Source organism: Myotis brandtii, unplaced genomic scaffold, assembly GCF_000412655.1.
Source record: "Myotis brandtii unplaced genomic scaffold, ASM41265v1 scaffold133, whole genome shotgun sequence".
Lineage (NCBI taxonomy): Eukaryota > Metazoa > Chordata > Mammalia > Chiroptera > Vespertilionidae > Myotis > Myotis brandtii.
Genome location: NW_005354718.1, coordinates 2,290,062 through 2,303,896, shown reverse-complemented (window position 1 = coordinate 2,303,896; position 13,835 = coordinate 2,290,062). Strand labels below are relative to the sequence as shown.

At 38.3% G+C, this 13,835-nt stretch overlaps 1 long non-coding RNA gene across 3 annotated transcripts; it reads right to left on the bottom strand.

Moving 5' to 3' along the window:
- Positions 1-3,923: 3,923 nt before the first annotated feature.
- LOC102259756 lies at positions 3,924-13,835 on the bottom strand. 3 transcript variants are annotated; one of them, XR_313242.2, is made up of 3 exons: positions 13,802-13,835; positions 12,419-12,496; positions 3,924-5,348 (listed from the first exon to the last, which is right to left on the bottom strand). It is a non-coding gene; the product is annotated as an uncharacterized LOC102259756 (long non-coding RNA). The 3 variants fall into 3 exon arrangements; XR_001360931.1 differs by lacking the exon at positions 13,802-13,835 and adding an exon at positions 13,310-13,786; XR_313241.2 differs by lacking the exon at positions 13,802-13,835 and adding an exon at positions 13,316-13,785.

Below are 13,835 nucleotides of genomic sequence, written 5' to 3'. Positions count from 1 at the left end.
ACTAGAAATAATTTGCTCGCACCAGCAGCACCATGATAATGTAAACTCCTGGAGGCCAAGGGTCTCTTCATATTTTGCATATCACAGATACACTAAAAGTAAACATGAGACCACAACACTGAAAACTAATTAACCGCATACTTTGAAACTACAAAAATTTGTAGCATATTTTAGCATTTGGAACTATTAACTTGGCTGTTAAGGGTAATCTTTAATTGTTCTAAGTAACTAAATTGTTGACATCACAGTAATACACCTGGTGTCTCATGATCATGCAGATGTCTGAATATTGCTTGGTTATTCCAATGTCTTTAACACCAACTGATGGTTTAGGACATTTAAAAAGAAGCTATAATCAATTTAATATAGCCTCCCTATCCTTTAGAGTTGCCATGTAAGAATTAAATATTCAAGAGGCACTGTATTTGTTGATCTTCTCCACTTATCTTTTAGTTGTTTTTCCCCTTGAAAAACAAGGGAACATAGACCACATCTTTTCAGGGATCTTCAAAGTGCTAAATGGCCAAGATGACATGCGGTAAAAGGGAGTAAGAAGTCACCTTCATTCTACTCTTATATCCTGATGTGAGCTGCATGATTCCTCATCAAGAAACTAGTTTGCTGGGTTCTTGTTAAAGTAAGTAGTCACAGGCTATTGGCCTAGCACATCTACTTTAGACAAGGTTTAAAAAAAAACACCAACATACTGTCTCTGGCTATTTTCTTTAATCCTTTTGTTTTATACCTTTAAATCTTAACTCCCTAAACCAGTGACGGCGAACCTTTTGAGCTCGGCGTGTCAGCATTTTGAAAAACCCTAACTTAACTCTGGTGCCGTGTCACATATAGAAATTTTTTGATATTTGCAACCATAGTAAAACAAAGACTTATATTTTTGATATTTATTTTATATATTTAAATGCCGTTTAACAAAGAAAAATCAACCAAAAAAATGAGTTTGCATGTCACCTCTGACACGCGTGTTATAGGTTCACCATCACTGCCCTAAACTAACCATAGGCATGAGGTTACCAGCTATCCAAGTTCTTGTTAACCCTAAATACATATACACAACAAACTTTTCCTTTTTAAAAATGCACCCAGGAAACTAATGGAGAAAGATAAGGTGACAAAGCAAAAAGTATGCTATTAGTGTGATGCTAAAAAAACATCATAAGCAAGATCCCCACATGATGGCTTCAGTGGGGTTTCTTCATCAGTAAGAGAAGAAACATTTGTTTCCAGGTTAAGCAGTAGAAATAGTTCATTCAATGGCTCTAACCCTCTGTTCTAGAAAGCAAATAGGATCTTTAACCTTTAATTTACATAAAAGTTGCTATTTCTCACTGATATATTCATATACACTCATAGTTTTTAAAAGTACCTTTTATATGCTCTTTACCTAGCATCTTTTTCCTTTTGTACAAATTTCCTTTTGTACAACTCTTGACCATAGAGCCTCACAAACTCTAGTAATACTTATTCTACTGTACAACCTTGTTATCCAACTTACTATACATGCTAAAATTGTTATTGCTAAAATTCTACCTCTTGAAATTATTAGTTCGTTTTATGGCTTTTTTTTTTCAATAGGAAATATCCTTTCCTATATACTGTGCTATTTTGTATTCATTACCTTTTCAGAGGTATTAAAAAAGTATTTAAATACTTTTCAGAAATGGATTCTCGCAGGCACTAAACTACTTGAGCCAAGAGTACAACTACTTAAAGTACACTATGAGCATCTAAATCTGGGTCCCTGGAGATCTGCTGCAGAAGAGTCTAAGCTTGCTTCTACATCAGACACACATTAAACTAGTTTTGCATTTCCTATCATGCTAACTATAGAACCTGTGAATAAATCCTGGACTCCCCTAAGAGATTTAAAAATCACCTCAGAAAACTGCCATTTACAAGTTCTCAAGGCAGCTTTTAGAGGTAGGAATTTCTTTTCTACATGACGCTATCTTATGCTTTCAGAATAAAAATAACTTTTATATCTACAAGGAAAGTAGAAAAGTGAAAGCTGTCTGAGGAGGCTTACTATAACCAAGCAAAGTTAGTTATTACATGGCAACTTAGGTAGGCTCTATTGGCTACATTTCCAATTCCATGAAAAGGTCTAGAATCCCAACAATACACAATTCAGCAAATTTGGAAATAGGAAAAGCCCCTGACAAATTAATCTAGGACACTCTAAACTACTGACACATGGCATGCTGCAGACAGGAAGTGTAAGTAGACTGCAGATTAGAAAAGCACTCAAGCAATGAACATAGCATCTCAGTAAGACGTGCAAAATTATTTCCTGATGCAAAAGGAGTGGGAAAATTATAAACCTAAAAGACATAAAATGTGAAAAAAGCATAAGAACAATCTCACCTAAAACTGAGCAAAGCAGAATCATGAAATGGGGCCACATTTTGATTTGAGGTTTCATAAGACACACAGACAGCTGGTTTCCAGCTACCTCATGAAAAGCTTAAATATCCTCAAATACAGTATTTCACATTGTGACCCCACTTTACTATTCATAAATGAGTCTTTTTGGCCTAATCTCCTCTCCCCAGGGAGAATATCATGGATACAGAAACTTATGAAAGAAAAGTTCTCAATTTTCCACTTTTTACACTATTGGTTATTATAATAATTCATCCTGAAGTTTAAATTGTTACTAGGCTCATGCACTAACCCCTAACATGGCACTACAATATGCTACCAAGCACTAATGCTTACAAAACTATACACATCTCAAAATGGAAGACATTGGTGATTTTGTTGTTCTGAAACAACTTGTAACATTTGTCCACAAGTATTAAAATATACATATATATATATTTCTATTGCACATATCCCGTTTTAAACTTAAAAAAACAAAACAAAAACACAAAAAACAATTGCCAGCTAACATGGATGCACAAAGGAAAGGAAGCAGGCACAGCTATCGATTGAGGCATAGTCCTGCCGAAAATGATAACTTTTGCCATCAAGAAGGGGACCAAACCAGGAAAAAACCAATGTAGATGTATTAAATAAACACTGGGCAAATACAACTGGAATATACGCGTTTTGTTAAATGCCATCTGCTGACAAGAGGCGCAACAACTTGAAAGAACATTAAACAGTAGTTTCCTTAGCTATGAAATGAAAAAAACATAAAGCAACTAAGGAAGTTGAGTCTGATACATATTTCAGACAAGTGAGCCAGAGATGTTTTCACTGGTTCTGATTGTACAGGGTTCCTTATTTCTAGCCAAGTAGTTCTACCTAAAAAGTTGCCAAAAGGACACCAGGAAGATGGGTAATAGACAACTGAAGATACAAATTCTCCATTTGATATTCTCAATATACCAACAGGACCCAAATAGAGTATGTAAATTCCATTCTGCTATTAATAATTCCAAAATATTAGGAATCAGGAAGTGGCTGGGAAGTTACGTAGAGAAAAATTTAAACTACCTTTATCCAGTTACTTCTATGCTTTACCACTCAGTAATTGCCCTCAATTAAGGAAAATCACATTTTATCTATATAATCTTTACTCAAAAGTTTTCTTATGCCAATTCAGATTGGTTGACCAATTAAACTAATTATCAAGGGTGCTCAACATTTCTATTCTGGGCCAGTCCTATCACTCTCAAATTTGGTAAATCTGCCTGTTTTCAGCGTAACAGCATGTATGGCCCTGGGCAAGCAGTCCCTAAATAACAGACATGACCTAAGATGATTTGTTCCTAAGAGGCTTTAAATTCTTTCTCAAATAACAAAGACCCATAATGGTCTCATTCTTCTCATGTAAAGACCTGACAATTCATACACTGGTCCTCTGCTGACCTTGAAGCAAGAACAGCTTTATACTATAGTCTATTCACCATATAGTGTAAGTTTTAAGGGAAAGGAAGATCCATATTTCTTATTGGAACTATTTTTTTTGAGGTTTTCTTTAGACCTGAATTTCTTCTAAATTTATACTGATCCAAACACATGTTTGGGAACATTGCTTCTGAGGCCCATTCTCTGATGAAAATGGGAAGTTACCTGAGTCCCAGCCTTTTCTGCCTAACATTACAGCTATCATCTAGAAAAAGCAATCAAACATCCAAGTATTGATCTTGGGTCAAAGGAAAGTTATTTATACTTTTACAACAAAATAGAGCTATGAATGTAAAACGTCATAAAGCCAGGTGGATGTATAAGGCTTTTTTTGCTTCATTTTCTTAGGAGAAGGGAGTTATATGAACATTTTCTCACCCTCCCCCAACCCCTCCCCATTCCTCCATGTCCAAAGTTGAAGGCAGGTCATACTGGAGGGTCCATCACATCTTCTGAACAGAAAATCTACTTATGTCACCTTTCTTCCAGCCTTAGCAATAGGGAAAAAGTCCCAAGTGCTATATAAAACTCCACAAAAGAGAATGAAGTAATTTGTAATACAGCAGCCTCTCATCCCAAGGAGGTGAAAAGGGTTCCAACACTGGACTCAAAGCTTTTGTTTCCTTTACCAACCTTCACTAAACCCAAGCATGCATTCATTGGGTTAGCACAATATGGTCCTTCCTTAGAAGAAAAAAAGAAAAATTTTTACAATACCAAATGTCCAAAGACTTCTGAGAAAGAATAGGTTCCTTCTCTGGGAGAAAAATCCCTCTTCTCATTAAAAAAAAAAAAAAGTGGATTTACATGTTAAAATATATATTTATACAGAGACTGTGATGACTTATTTATATATGAAATTAACTTTGTGATATTCTGTTTTTGTGCTTCTTTATCACATCAAAGGTTTCACTGCAAAGCTGGACCTTTGTTCTTATCCAGTTCATCTATGTCACAGGTTGAGCCAGGATTTATATATATATATTAGCATCTCTTTCATTTCAAATTACAACACATCTGAAATTTACTGCTGCAGTCTTGACTGTTTATGATAGTGGCTAAAATGGGAAGACATTAAAAAAACGAAACAAACCCTGATGTCACACCCACACTAGCTATTTATATAGTCTTCTTGCTGGGAATAAAAGGTAAAAAATTCACAAATACCACCATCTAAGCACCAGTTTCAAATTAAACATCACCCTTCAGCTTGCAAAATAATTTCTTTACAAGTAAGCAATTGGCAGAAGAAACATGTCAGTTGCTTCTTTCTTCTTGGAGAAGTTGGCATGATGACTGCATCCTAGGAGCTTCTCTGTGTTAAATTTGAGAGGTGGGAAGAAAAAGAAAAGCAATCTTTTGCAATCCAAAACATGGAGGTAAAATGTAGAGGAGGGATATCCGCATTTCAAGATACGGAAGTGGGTAGACAGAAGAAGCAGGACTCCCCACTCCAGAAGACAACACAGAAATACCTAGAAATACAAAATAAAAACAGAAAGATTAAAACAGGTACTTCTGTATAAGCTTACTTTTAAAAATAGTATTTAACACAGAGAGAGAAAATATTTTGAATTATACACTGTCTAAAAGAAAATGTGCAACCATAACACCCAATTCAGTATCATCACCAGAAAAGCAGAAGCAGTAGCCAGAAAAAAATATGTAAGTATGATACAAAAAAGATTTATACAAAAACTTATATAAACTGAGATATACACATTAATTTCCTCTTATGCAAATAAAGTAATATACTCCAAGTTTTTACAGTCAAAATGATTTTATGGCTGTAAATATTTGTGTTTAAAAGTAGTATTGTACTCCAAATTTGATGTCTAAATACTCAATTCTCAAAATCGTATGAATCATCTTATTTTGAATTATCTTGAACTATATAAGAACAACTTGCTGAAACCGGTTTGGCTCGGTGGATAGAGCATCGGCCTGCGGACTGAAAGGTTCCAGGTTCGATTCCGGTCAAGGGCATGTACCTGGGTTGCGGGCACATCCCCAGTAGGAGATGTGCAGGAGGCAGCTGATCGATGTTTCTCTCTCATCGATGTTTCTAGCTCTCTATCTCTCTCCCTTCCTCTCTGTAAAAAATCAATAAAATATATTTACAAAAAAAAAAAAAAAAAAAAAAGAACAACTTGAACAACAAAAATTTTATAAAATATAACTATACATAAAAAATATGTACTGTATGTATCATGATCACCAAATGCAAGCATGTAAAAACATTAGCAGTAGCCCTAACCAGAGTGTCGGCCTGCGGACTGAAAGGTCCCAGGTTCAATTCCGGTCAAGGGCATGTACCTTGGTTGCGGGCACATCCCCAGTGGGGGGGGGGGAGGAGGCAGCTGATCGATGTTTCTAGCTCTCTATCCCTCTCCCTTCCTCTCTGTAAAAAATCAATAAAATATTAAAAACAAAACAAAACAAAACATTAGCAGTTCATTGCTGCTAAACATAACACTCATTAAATTGCAAATCTCGGCAAATGTCAGACAAAAAAGAACAAATATTGTATAATTCCACTTACATGAGGTACCTAGAATATGCAAATACATATAAACAGAGAGTGGAATAGAGGTTACTAGGGGCTGGAAGAAGTGGAATGGGAAATTACTGATTAACAGGTACTGATGTTTGGGATAATGAGTAAGTTCTAGAAATAGTGGTAATGGCTGCACAACAATGTGAATGCACTTAAATGCCACTGAATTGTACATTTAAAAATGATTAAAATGACAAATTGTATTTTATGTATACTTTATAATAAAAAAGTCAGCCCAGGCCAGTGTGGCTTGGACGACTAGAGTGTGGTTCATACATCAAAAAGTTGCAGGCTCAATTTCCAGTCAGGGCACAGACAGAAGGCAACCAATCAATGTTCTCTTTCACATCGATGTTTATTTCTCAACTCCCCATACTTTCCCTCTTTCTAACCAATAAGTATATCATCAAGAGAGGATTAAAATAAATACATAAATAAGTCAAATACATATCAAGAGCTTAAAGTACTTTGGCTTACAAAAATGGCCAATAGCAATTAGTCTTCCTAACCCTCTATTTTAAAAAATTTATTAGCTACCTTGATAGGGTTGACCCTCCATTTGTAGTATGTCATATACAGAGTGTCCCCAAAAAATGTATGCACATTTTGAATGATTATAAAGGCAGTGTTTATTAAAAATACATTTCATTTTCAAAATGTAATAGAATCTACAGACATTGTATATACACTTTTGGGGGGATACCCTGTATATATAACACCTCAGCTCTAAACTGAATTTGAATAACCTCTTTTGGTTGAAGACAAGACAGTTCTGATTCAAAACATATGACAGGCAATTGTAAATTAATTCAGAATTATATCTGAAGGAAGAGAACTGCAGAATTTGCATTTGTTGCTAAAGCAGCAGAAGGAAAAAATATAGCCGATACACAGGCAGGCCTTTAGAACCTTATGGGCAACAGGGCTATCCTATGTAATAATAGACAAACATGGTAATTGACCGTACCTTTGCTAAGCTTCCCATTGGCTAATCGGGGCGATATGCAAATTAAATGCCAACAAGGAGAAGCTGGGCGGGGCAGGGAAGAGGCAGCAGCTGCCTCTTCCCTGCCCCCCGCCGCCCCCGGCCCGGTGTTCGGAGAAGTACCTGTATTTTTTTTTTCAAAGTACCTGTATTTTTAATAATTTCTTGACATGGTAAAAGAATTCCGGTCAAGGGCATGTACCTCGATCCCTGGCCCTGGTTGGGGCGTGTGAAGGAGGCAACCAATTGATGTGTCTCTTACACTGATGTTTCTCTCTCTCACCCCCCCCCTTCCACTCTCTCTAAAAATCAATGGAGAAAAAAAAAAAAGAGATCTCAAAACAACAACCTAACTTTATATCTTAAGTAACTAGAAAAAGAATAAACTATCCCTAGCCGGTTTGGCTAAGTGGATGGAGCACCGGCCTGTGGACTCAAGGGTCCCAGGTTCGATTCCGGTCAAGGGCATGTACCTTGGTTGTGGGCACATCCCCAGTGGGGAGTGTGCAGGAGGCAGCTGATCGATGTTTCTCTCTCATCGATGTTTCTAACTCTTTATCCCTCTCTCTTCCCCGCTGTAAAAAATCAATAAAATATATTAAAAAAAATAAAAAGAATAAACTAAATGGAAAGCTAGCAAGGAGGAAGGGGGAAAATTAGAGCAGAGTTAAATAAAATGGAAAAAAAATAGAGATTCAACAAAACCAAAAGTTGGTTTTGACAGGGTCATGGGAACCCTGAAATTTGCAGAGTTGAACAGAAATTCAGGTGGCCTGGGAATCCTCCAATGTGTAACTGGCACTTAAAAGAACAGTGCCCTGGCGACATGACTCAGTGGTTGAGTGTCAACATATGAACTAGGAGGTAATGGTTCAATTCCTGGTCAAGGCATATGCCCGGGTTGTGGGCTCAATCCCCAATGTGGGGTGTTGAGGAGGCAGCCAATCAATGATTCTCTATCATTGATGTTTCTATCTCTCCTCCCCCTCTGAAATCAATAAAAATGTATTTAAAAATAAAAAATAAAGGGAGGGCAGCCCAGCCAGTGTGGCTCAGTGGTTGAGTGTTGACCCAGGAACCAAGAGGTCACCAGTTCAATTCCTAGTGAGGGCACGTGCCTGGGGTTGCAGGCTCCATCTCCAGTAGGGGACATGCAGAAGGCAGCCAATCGATGCTGTTTCTCTCTCACTGATGTGTCTATCTTTCGATCCTTCTCCCTTCCTCTCTCTCTAAAAAAAAAAAAAAAAAAAAATCAATAAAACCTATCTATAATAAAAGGGTAATATGCTAATTAGATCGGACAGCTGAACAACCTTCCGGACGTCTTTCCGGATGAAGCCGCCGCAGCAGGGGCTAAGGCAGAGGTGGTTAGGGGCGATCAGGCAGGCAGGCGAGCAGTTAGGGGCGATCAGGCAGGCAGGCAGAGTGGTTAGGGGCGATCAGGCAGGCAGGTGAGCAGTTAGGAGCCAGTGGTCCCGGATTGTGAGAGAGATGTCCGACTGCTGGTTTAGGCCTGATCCTGCAGGGATCCCTGTGGGATCTGGCCTAAATCGGCAGTCGGACATCCCCCGAGGGTTCCTGGATTGAGAGAGGATTCAGGCCAGGCTGAGGGATGACCCCACCACCACCACCCATGCACAAATTTTGTGCACCAGGCCTCGTTTTTTAAATAAATAAATAAATAAATAAATAAATAAATAAATAAATAAATAAATAAAAATTTTAGGGCAGCTCTGTCTAGTGTGGCTCAGTCTCAGGTTTGATACCTGGTCAGGCACATACCTAGGCTGCAGTTCCAGTCCAGGTGAGTTCAGGAGGCAATCTATCAATGTTTCTCTCTCCCTCTCCCCAACCCCTCTAGAATCAATGAAAAACATACTCTCTGGTGAGGAATAAATAAATAAAATAAATAAAGCAAGGGCAGTCTGTTTGGGACCATGCCCTTTAGACTTGTGGGGTCTGCATTAACTCCAAATGGTATCAGAATTGTATCAAAGTATACTAGTTGGTGTCAAAATAGTAACCAATAGACCAAGGAGGAGGAGGAGCAGGAGGAGGAGGAGGAGGAGGAAGTAATAGTGAGTAACTTCTGAGGCAAGGTCATAGATGGAGAAGCCATATATTGTATTACGATGGCACTCTGGAAGAGACTGACACTGGAAAGAACTGAGGTTTTCCATCACCAACATGAATTTGCCAGCCATGTGAATGAGCCACCATGGAATTAGATCTGATGACTGCCACCCCAGCCAGTATCTAGACTGCAACCTTGTAAGACACCCTAAGACAGAAACCCCCAACTAAGCTGCTCCCTAATGTTTGACCCACATAAATTTGTGAGATAATAAATGTATAATGTAGTTTTAATCCACTAAATTTTGGACAATTTGTTATGCATCAATAAATAACTAATACACTTTGCTTCCTCTAATGACATGGGACTCAAGTACTCCTTTCTTACTTCTCTATGTAAATAGTAAATTTAGAACATCTCACAAAACACAATGGATATCATTGTCATTCAAATTCCATTTTTAAGTGTCTTATTAAAAAAAAAAAGTACTAGGCTTGCTGGACAGTCTCTGTTCTCAGATATGGATAGACTCTACTAATGTAAAATTACTGCCTAAGGCAAAAACTTAACTTCTCAGTCATTTATCAATTATTTATTGCATGCTTCTTTCTTTGGGTATTTTTAATTATTTCCTTGAAAGATGACAAATGCACATGATAGGAAAAGGTGAAATAGAGTATACAGTTGTTTGTTTTATGTGCCCCAAGCATGAAAAAGGTGGATGTCTGATTTCTAAAACTGTGAGACAATAAATTTCTGTTGTTTCTATTGGCCACCAACATAGGCATCAAGTTAGGATGAACTAAAGACTATATATATCTACTTTTCCCTTGACTTATGTAAGAGCAACACTACCAACCAGGTGTCTCTTTACCCATTGCCAGAGGGTGGTATACAGTATTTCCTGCATATCCTTTTAGAGATATTCTATGGTTACATAACATCTGTATAAGTAACTTTATTTCTTCCCCACAAATGAAAGCACACTATACTCCTGGTTCTGCACCTTTGTTTTTCCCTTTAATGTATACGAGATCATTCCGTATCCAGAATTCAAGCTTCCTGTGAGTACAGAAGCACCTACATCAGTTTCCTTAGCTGGGTATGTAAATCAGTATTGTGCTATACCAATATCAAGTTGCTATTTCTGTCGACCTGGACTTAAGGTTCTAAATCCAAGCAATAAAGCCTTCCCTCTAAAGGCATATGATAAAGATATCACCTAAAGGGAATTTTGCCCCATCAATTTTTATTCCTTTTCTTAATATTGACACATACAGTTGGAGTTTTTTACTTACTTTTTTTTTCAATATTTTAAAATTATGGTACAATACATGTAACATAAAATTTATCATCTTAACCTTTTTTAAGAGTTAGTGTTATTAAGTAAATTCATGTTGTTGTGAAGCCATCACCACCATCCATCTTCAGAACTCTTTTCATCTCACAAAACTGAAACTCCGTTACCTATTAAATAACTCCTTATTTTCCTCCCTGCATCCCCTGGCAATCATCATTCTACTTTCTATCTCTATGGTTTTGACTACTCTAAGTACCTTATGAAAGGGGTTTACAAGATTTTAATCCTTAAAGCAGTTGTACATTGAATGATTTCATACAACACAATCAAGGCATATGACTAAGTAGATGCTATGAGCTAAACTGTGACCTCCGCAAATTCATGTTGAAATCTTAGGCCCCAGTACCTCAAAATGTGACCTTATTTGGAAATAACCATTGCACATGTAATTAGTTAAGATGAGGTCCTTATAAAAAGGAAAATTTAGAACACAGACACACACAGCAAGAATACTATGTGAAGACTAGAATTATAGCCCTGGTCGGTTGCTCAATGGTTAGAGCACTGATCCTGGGACCAAAGGGTCCGCAAGTTCGATGCCTGGTCAAGGGCACGTATCTCAGTTGCAGGCTCGATCCCTGGCCCCATCCCTGGCCCCAGTCAGGGTGTGTATGTGTGTCTCTCACATTAATGTTTCTCTCTCCTCCCTCCCTTCAACTCTCTCTAAAAAAAAAACAAAAACAAAAACACACACAAACACAAAATAAAATAAAAACAATGGAAAAAATATCCTTGGGTGAGGATTAAAAAACAAACAAACACGTGGAGTTATAATGCCATAAGCCAAGGAACTACCAAAAGCTAGAAGGCCTGGAACAGATTCTTTCCTAGTGTCTGATTTCCAAAACCGTGAGATAATGAATTTCTGTTGTCCTAAGTCACTGTTTGTGGTACTTTGTTATGGCAGCACTAGGAAACTAATACAGTAGGTAAGAACCCTATTTTACAGATAAGATATTGTCAACTGAGTACATACTGCCTCTTGCTCTTTGAGGCAGTAAGTACTCTCATATAATACAGATGCCTGATAGTATTATACTTTGCAACCCCACCACATTACACAAATTACACTAGTAATTCCCAAAACTCATTCTTTCCACAAAAAAACACACACCTACTTCTGCAGTAAATTCAGAAGATATCAACACTTGGCAGAGAATAGACTCACACTGGGGAAAAAAAGAAGTACTGAAAAGCTTTAGAAATTAAATATTACAGTATCAATACTTACCTAAAATTAAAACTTAAGTGAATATATTCTAAAATTTGCCTAATAACATATTTTATCAGTCAAACTCTTTCAATCTAATTAAATCATTCTTTTTTACCCAGTAAAATGGTTTGGGCTAATGATTAAGTATCTCTTTTCTTTCTTTCTTTCTTTCTTTCTTTTTTTTTACTTAATACATCACCATTACTGAAAATAAAAGGTTAAGCTTGAATATCAATTATTTATGGTCACTTTTGATGTTCATCTTCTGTTGGAGCCAATGATTCTTGTCCCACTTCTATCCAGCTATTTTCAAGGTGATTAAACAGTATTTGGAAGCATTAGCCACTATTACTCACTTGCCAAATCCTGAGTTCAGAATTTTTTCTTTTCGAGATGAATATAAAAGCACCTGAAAGTCAAGGAAAATGTTCTTCCTGTGATAAGAAAAAATAAAAAGAGCATTACAGTAAGGATACAGCCCTCACTTGTGCTATAAGCATTCTTGTGCAAAATTACTCAAGTGAATCAAGCTTTTCTAAAAAACATAAAACATCATCACTATCAAACACTATTCAGAAGGAATCATCAGAAAGAAGTTACTACTGTCCACCTGCACGGGCATTAATGTGATAAATATGCAAAGCTCTTGGAGCAGTGGTTCTCGGGTTACTACGAAACAATGTCCCCTTTAAAGATGATGCTGTGGACCCTCTTCCCCCACAAAGGACCTTTGCTTTAGTGCAGATGGCCACTCCCCTCTGAAAGGCAGAGGGAAGAACGTTCCTCCTTCCTCTGCCCCTATCTTCTTGATGAAATGAAAAAAAAAACACAAAATAAAACAAAACCTACTCCCGACAAAACCAAAAGAAAGATCTTATTTAAAAGTCCTTTACCCGGTATTTTCAGCTCTGCTAAAGCCAGGGCCGGCAAAGAGCACACCAGAAACATTCGCTTTATTATGACCTGTCATTTGAACTGGACCCGACTCACATGCCACTTTTCCACGAGCTTCACCAACTCATAACCCCGGTAACAGGAACTCTCCCAAGAGTTTAACTCAAAGACTGACCGCAGGGTCACAACAATCCAAATTACAACGAAGAGCTGCCCCATAATGTTAAACAAGAATCGAACACAGATGCCTGACAGTATTATACTTTGCAACCCCACCACGTTACACATACTACACTAATAATTCCCAAAACCCATTCTCTCCACACACACACACAAAGAAGTAAAAACTGTACGCTGACTCTAGTTCTGGAAAACAACAAGGAGAATTCCACCGAGACGCAGAGCCGGCCGCGATGAATGCGCCATCAGGAAGCCGTCAGGTCACACAAGGACAAAGCTGCTGCCCGTCCTTCCCAGTCGGAGGTGGGAGGGGGACGGACGGACGCAGGGCGGGCGGCCGGGGACGTGCGCCACACGGACTCCGATTACAATCCGGGGGCAACTCGTTCGACCCAAACTCAAGGTCAACGGACCACACACACAAAACACTCAGAGCCGCCACAGGCCTGGGTGCACGCCGGGGCCTCGGGCACAGCAGTGACTACGAAGCCGTGAGGGGGGACTCTAAATAAATTTAAAAAGGCGTATTCTTCGAAAGACAAATCGCCGGCCAACGCAGCGGCTGCCAGACATACATCTGCGTGGGCGCAACCATGCGGGCAGCCAAAGGCGTGGTACTGAGGGGGACGGCGGCGGGTCGAGGGCCGAGCGGTGATGCGACACACCTGGAAGGCGGGTGCGGTCGCCCTGGGCAGCTGG